The sequence below is a fragment of the Theropithecus gelada genome, chromosome 6 (assembly GCF_003255815.1).
Source record: "Theropithecus gelada isolate Dixy chromosome 6, Tgel_1.0, whole genome shotgun sequence".
Taxonomy (NCBI): Eukaryota; Metazoa; Chordata; class Mammalia; order Primates; family Cercopithecidae; genus Theropithecus; species Theropithecus gelada.
In genome coordinates, this window is record NC_037673.1 from 150,851,122 (window position 1) to 150,858,348 (window position 7,227).

The window sequence follows — 7,227 nt, forward strand, 5'->3', positions numbered from 1 at the left end:
CCTTGTACCGAACAGAACAGTCTGAGTTAGTTTTTTCAGGCTCCAGCGAAATTGCAGACAGAACCAGAAACCAAATAGTTGGGCTTTTTCAGTTCACAAATGTGTAATTCTTTCCCGAAACCTTGAAGCAGACCACTTCCCTCCCTCTCACCCTGCCTCACAGGGAGGGCACTAAAAAATGATTGCTGGTTAAGGTCTTCCTATGCGTGGTACACTTTACACACATTTCTCATTTAATCATCACAGCAACACTTTTATTGCTGTTTTACAGATATAGAGTTAATGCTCAAGTTTCCTCAACTAGGACATTGGAGAAATAGGATTCAAACCCAAGTCTCCCTGACTTTAAAGTCCTTGCTTTCAACCACTACAATTAAAGGGGTGCGTGTGTGTGTGTGTGTGTGTGTGTGTAAGGTGGGGGTAATTAAAATGCTAAAAATGTTTTAAATTCTCCAACAATATCACAACAGTAATTAATTACAATAAATAACTTTTTTTTTTTTTTTTGAGATGGAGTCTTGCTCTGTCACTCAGGCTGGAGCACAGTGGCATGATCTCGGCTCATGGCAACCTTCGCCTCCTGGGTTCATGCAATTCTCCTGTCTCAGCCTCCCAAGTAACTGGGATTACAGGCACGCACCACCACACCCAGCTAATATTTGTATTTTTAGTAGAGACAGGGTTTCGCCATGTTGGCCAGACTGGTCTCTAACTCCTGCCCTCAGGCTATCCCCCCTGGCCTCAGTCTCCCAAAGTGCTCAGATTACAGGCGTGAGCCACGGCACCCAGCCAATAACAATTCTTTATTATATATTGTTATTATTTATTGTATTTATTCACAATAGTTTATTGTAAATATGTTATTATAAATCGCAATAATAATTAAGGAAGAATATGAACCCACCACCCAAACAATGTGCTCTGTTTCATTCCTTCACCACAAACACTATATCCTAAGAATTATTTTTGCAGCTGGCACAGTGCTCAAGCCAGTGATCCCAGCACTTTGGGAGGCTGAGGTAGGAGGACAACTTGAACCCAGGAGGTCAAGGTTGCAGTGAGCTATGATCACATGTGACAGAGTAAGGCACTGACTCAAAAAAAATAACCCCTCTCTGTTACATGAGCTCATGTTTATCAGTTTTAATAGTGGCATCAGGTGCTCATCAGGTTACATCTATCTGACTTGTCACAATAAGGTTATAAACCCCACAAAGAGAGGAGCCGAATCTGTTCTATTCATTGATGTATACCCAGCACCTAGCACAGTACTTGCACAAAGAAGTCATTCAATAAATGTTTGTTGAATAAATGAATACAACCAATTCTGGGGAGATGCTACTGGCAACATGGTCACCCAGGTGTCAATCATGTAATATAACCCTGCCACTCAGTGGGTGCTTAGGAAGATTTGGTGGAAGCACTAATCTTTTAGGAGGAGAGATGGGATGTAATAGATGCTTAATACACATACTCACTGCTTGATCATTGTAAATACATTTTTTGGTAAAGGCTTTATTGAGGTATAATTTACATCAAATCCATACGTTTCCAATAAACTTTTTATTTTGTAACAATTCTATACAGAAAAGTTGTAAAGATAGTACAGAAAGTTCCTGTATAAACGTCACCCTTCAGTTTCTCCTAAGGTCATCTTCTTACACAAACAAGGTGTGTTTATCATAACTAAGATACTAACATTAATACATTACTATTAAACTAAACTTTAGACCTCATTCAGATGTCACCAGATTTTTCTTTTACGTTCCTTTTCTGTGCAAGGAAGCAATCCAGGAGACCATTTTACATTGAGCACAATTATGTTTGCCAGGCTGATTCTACCATGATTTACCTTTAACCAGCTGATTTTTTTTTTTCAATTATCAGCTTCAGGAATTAAAAAAAAAAAAAGTTTCACCCAAATTAGCAAAACGGAACCAAAACAGATTCTCCACTTTAGTTAATTTCCTTGCTGCCTCCTTCATAAGGGAAGGCCACACTTTCTTTTCTCTGCTTTGTGCGCCCTCATTATGTGCCCCAAGTTACACCCCAGGGACCCAGTGTTTTACAGGTTTGTGCGAACCTAAGTCATCTGTAAGGTCCTAAGTGGTGTGCCTACTGCCAGCGCTATCACTGCTCGGAGTCAGTCCTCAGCCAAGTTTTTTGGGATGATTTGAGGTTTGCATCCAGTCTTGGATTCCAGAAATCATACTTTGCACCTATTCCCATGTGTATTTTTAGAGTGAACTTGTTGGGAGAAGATGGATATGATCTAATGTTAAGTAAAAGAGCAGCACACAAAATTCAACACACTGGGCTGTAACAGCTCTGTCAAAATACGCGTAGGAAACAAAGAAGATGCCCAAAGCAATGTTGTTATATTAGGGTGGCAGGATTATGGTTAATATTTTTGTCTTGCCTACATTTTCCAAACTTATTGTCATATTGCATTTTGCTTTTTATGATGAAAATTTTCATAATTAAAAAATAAATTTATACTCAAACTAAATATACAACTTAAAATATAAGTCCTTTGAAAGGAGATAGTCACTGAGGAAAAGTTACCAGGACAAGGAAATAAGTGCTGGCGACAACAGCATTTATTTGGTAATTAATGTTCAATAAATGTTTGTTGAATGAATGCATTAAGTAATTTACAGGGATCATCTCATTCAATCCCCGAAAGTACTTCAGGAGAAAGTGCAGTTATTACCCCCATTTTGCAGGTAAAGTAACTGAGGCACAGAGAATTTACATAACTTGTGCAAGCTTTCCCAGCTGGTAGGAGACAGAGCTGCAACTTGAACCCATTGAGTCTCCAAACAGTTGCAAAAGGATGGAAAAAGAGGAAGAGAGTAAAGAAGGAAAGACATGAGAAAAAATGGTTTCATCGGTAAGAACAGACCAGTGAAATGAATGTCTGAGATGCTTCACCTAGAGGACTAGTCAAAGATGCAGAATCTTGGCCCCATCTCACACCTACTGAACCAGAATCTGCATTTAAAAACATTCTAAGGGACTCATATGCACATTCAAGTTTGAGAAGCCAAGACAGTTAATATGAAATTTGTTTGGGAAAAATAATTTACACATACACATGCACACACAAATATATATAATATATATATTTACTAGTATTTATCACATATATATATATATGTGATATATATATACACACACACACACTTGTATTTGTCTGAGCTGGTACTACCTTGCTAAGAAATTGGGGCATAGCTGCATAAATCAGTGTTCTTCAAAGTGCAAGCGATGGCTGTTTTGTGAATCGTGAAAGCATCTTAACGGATTTCAATCAGAAACCAAAAATATATATATATATATAAATTATCAGAGTGCATCTTATGAAGAAAGGGTATGTTATTGCATGAAACTTTTATTTCAAGTGTGTGTGGGGGTGGTGAGTGTACTGGCTCTTGAAGTAAAATGTCTACCTCCTGTCCTCTCCATCAGAAAAGTTGTGACTGGTCTTCACACCATGGCCAGAGGCAGCCATGAGGTGTTTTTTTGTTTGTTTGTGTTTTGTTTTTTGTTTTTGAAATGGAGTCTCGCTCTGTCGCCCAGGCTGAAGTGGAATGGCCCAATCTCGGCTCACTGCAACCCCCATCTCCCAGGTTCAAACGATTCTCCTGCCTCAGCTTTCCGAGTAGCTTGGATTATAGGCGCCTGCTACCACGTCTGGCTATTTTTGTTTTTTCAGTAGAGACAGGGTTTCACCATGTTAGCCAGGCTGGTCTCGAACTCCTAACCTCAGGTGATCTGCCTGCCTGGGCCTCCTAAAGTGCTGGGATTACAGGCATAAACCATGAGATTCTGAGCTGACATTTATAAGCGTGGTGGATCTCTTTCCTACATCTGATAGATTTAGAAACTCTGAATGAAATCAGAATTGGGTGGGGAAGGAGGGTGAATATCTCAGAGATTATCCAGCCCAGGCACTTCCCTGTCCAGGTGCAGAAACAGTCCCAGAGAGGAGAGGGATTTGCCCAAGGGCACACAGCAAAACTGGGACTTTGGAGAGAGGAGTGTAACAATGTCAAGTCTTTCATTCCTTTTTTGTCTCAACCATGAAAGTCTTGGGGGCTGGGGGGACCTGGCCTGGAGGCCAGGCAGCCCGGAGGACATGACTCTGGAATGTGTTGGGGAAACAAGATGCCTTCTCCTCCAGACCTGACAAGCCAACAGGACTAGGTGTGGCAAGAAAGGGCTCTGGTTATCTGCCTCCCCTCTCTGTTTCGTTTGGTCTGTCAACTCCTGCAGCAAAGTGCCCCAAACGTGTGACGCTTGATAAAGATGGGAAGGTAAGAGGGTGAAGGTAGTGGGACAACAGGGACCAGAGCTTGAGAGGTGTCCCAGGACCTCTGTCTCTGTTTCCTCCAAGAGTCTGGGAAGCCAGCAGGATACCCCTCTCTCCTTTACAGCCTCCCCCCACACTCGGTGATTGTGGCCAAAACCCTTCACTTCTCTGGGCAGTTGTGTCTTCTTCATTTCAAGATGGGACAGGATAAACCCTTAATACTTAGATCCTCAATCAGAGGATTTCAACTTTGAAAAAGAAGTCTACCATCTTATTCTTCCCTTTGTATTATTTTTTTAATTCAAAAAGTAATATGGGCTGGGCCTGGTGGCTCATGTCTGTAATCCTAGCACTTTGTGAGGCCGAGGCAGGAGAATTGCTGGGGCCCAGGAGTTGGAGACCAGCCTGGGCAACACAGGGAGGCCTCATCTTTACAAATAATAATGATAATAATAATAATAAGCTGGGTGTGGTGGTGTGCCCTTGTAGTCCCAGCCACTTGGGAGGCTGAGGTAAGAGGATTGCTTGAGCCCAGGAGGTTGAGTCTGCAGTGAGCTGTGACTGCACCACTACACTCCAGCCTGGTTGACAGAGTAAGACTCTCTCTCTCAAAAAATGTTTTTTAAAAAAGTAATACGAGAACTTGAAAAAGAAGAAACCATCCATAATCTTTCTAACCCCAAGTAACTGTTAACATTAGGATGCTCATGTTGCCAAAATGGGGTCAGAATCTATTCTGTTTTCCTTTCCTCACTTAGCGATAGGTGGCAGGCTTTTTTTTTTTTTTTTTCCCAGGGGTGGGGCTGTCAATGAATATTATTTACTTCATATTACGTAGATATTTGATGATAATTATTGATTATTGTTAGGTTTTCTAAAGGTGTGATAATGACATTGTACCCTTGCTTTTTTAAGAGTCCTTTGAGAGTCGGCGTCAGGGGTGGTGGAGCGCGGGGTGGTCAGGCTGCCTGGCTGGCCGGCGTGGGCGTCCGGGCGGTGAAGGTGGGACTGCCTGTTCTGGGCAGCAGGTTCCCCTCTCCAGCTGCCTGCCGTTCATAGCATGTCCCCCGGAACCCGAGGAGCGCAGGCAGGCCTGGCTTAGAGAAGACGCGATCCTCAGCGCTTGGGCCACGGAAGTCCCAGCCCGCTCCTCTGTCGCAGAACCGCTGGGCCGAGCCCCTGGGAGAAGCAGGCCAGAGCCTTCCAGAGCCTCGGCCCGAGGACGGAGGAGGATGAGCTGGCTCTTTCCCCTGACCAAGAGCGCCTCCTTCTCCGCAGCTGGGTTCCCGGTGGCCTTGCCAGCCTCCAGCAGCAGAAGCAACGCCTGATTGAGTCCCTCCGGAACTCACACTCCAGTATAGCTAAAATAAAGAAAGATGTGGAATACAGATTGCCATTCACCATAAACAACCTGACAATTAACATATATTGCTTCTTCCACAATTTCCTGAGGAAAAACCAGTGATCAGTGTTTATCCACCAATACAACATCACTTAATGGATAAACAAGGAGTGTACGTTACCTCTCCATTAGTGAACAATTTTACAATGCAATCAGATCTTGGAAAAATTATTCAGAGTCTGTTGGATGAGTTTTGGAAGAATCCTCCAGTTTTAGCTCCTACTGACTGCAACAGCATTTCCTTACCTACACAGTAACCCAAGTGGGATGCCTCCTTGTGCTTCTCAAGGTTTTCCATTTCTTTTTCCATATCCCCCAGAAGGAGCAAACAGGAGTATCACTTCTTTATCTGTTGCTAACACTGTTTCTTCTTCAACAACAAGCCATACCACAGCCAAGCCTGCCGCTCCTTCAGTTGGCGTCCTTTCAAATCTGCCATTACCTGTTTCCACAGCAGGTGCTGCAACATTGACAAGCCAAAATGGTTTTGGTTACAAGATGCCAGATGTCCCTGATGCATTTCCAGAACTCTCAGAACTAAGTGTGTCACAACTCACAGATATGAATGAACAAGAGGAGGTATTACTAGACAGTTTTTGACTTTGCCTCAACTAAAACAAATTATTACTGACAAAGATGACTTAGTAAAAAGTACTGAGGAACTAGCAAGAAAAAAAATCTCCTTTTGGATCCCAGCTTGGGAACCAAAAGGCAAACTGTTTTAGATAAGTATGAATTACTTAAATGAAGTCTGCTTTCGAAAAGAAGATACAAAGGCAGTGTGAACTTGTGAGAGCTGCAGTACAAGTGCCCTACAGGCAAGACTGAAAGCTGCCCATGAAGCTGGGGAAGAACCTGATAATATTGCAGAAGACTTCGTGGAGGGAAAAATGGAAATAAACTATTTTCTCAGTAGCTTCATGGAAAAGAGAACAATTTGCTACTGTAGAAGAGCCAAGAAAGAGAAACTTCAGCAGGCAATAGCAATGCATAGCCAATGCCATGCTCCAATATAGACATACATTGCCAAACGGAAGAAATCAAAGCCGCTTCCTCATTATTAGGCAACAAAGTTTCTAAGAGTGGGTAGCTACAAGAATGGCATGTAGTGAGTTATGTTATAAAAATGTGAAAGACATTACCACTATATCCTAAGTATTTATCATTTTAGCATACAGTATATGGCAGAAAATGAATAAACATTCCTTGTACTTAATCTGGGAACTGCTCAGCAGAGAATGTTCAAATTTTATATTCTAAAAGAATTACACTTGCTTTATTTTTTACATTAACAGAGTACTTTTAGATCACAGTTCTCTAGTATATTCTTTTTTTGAGACAGAGCCCAGGCTGGAGTGCAGTGGTGCGATCTTAGCTCATCACAACCTCCGCCTCCCAGGTTCAATCTATTCTCCTGCCTCAGCCTCCCACATAGCTGGGATTACAGGCATGCACCACCACGCCTGGCTAATTTTGTGTTTTTAGTAAAGAGGGGGTTTCTCCATGTTGGTCA

The 7,227-nt window shown here is 42.3% G+C and overlaps 1 pseudogene; it reads left to right on the forward strand.

Moving 5' to 3' along the window:
• Positions 1–5,544: 5,544 nt before the first annotated feature.
• On the forward strand, positions 5,545–6,730 carry LOC112626447 (annotated as a pseudogene).
• Positions 6,731–7,227: the final 497 nt, after the last annotated feature.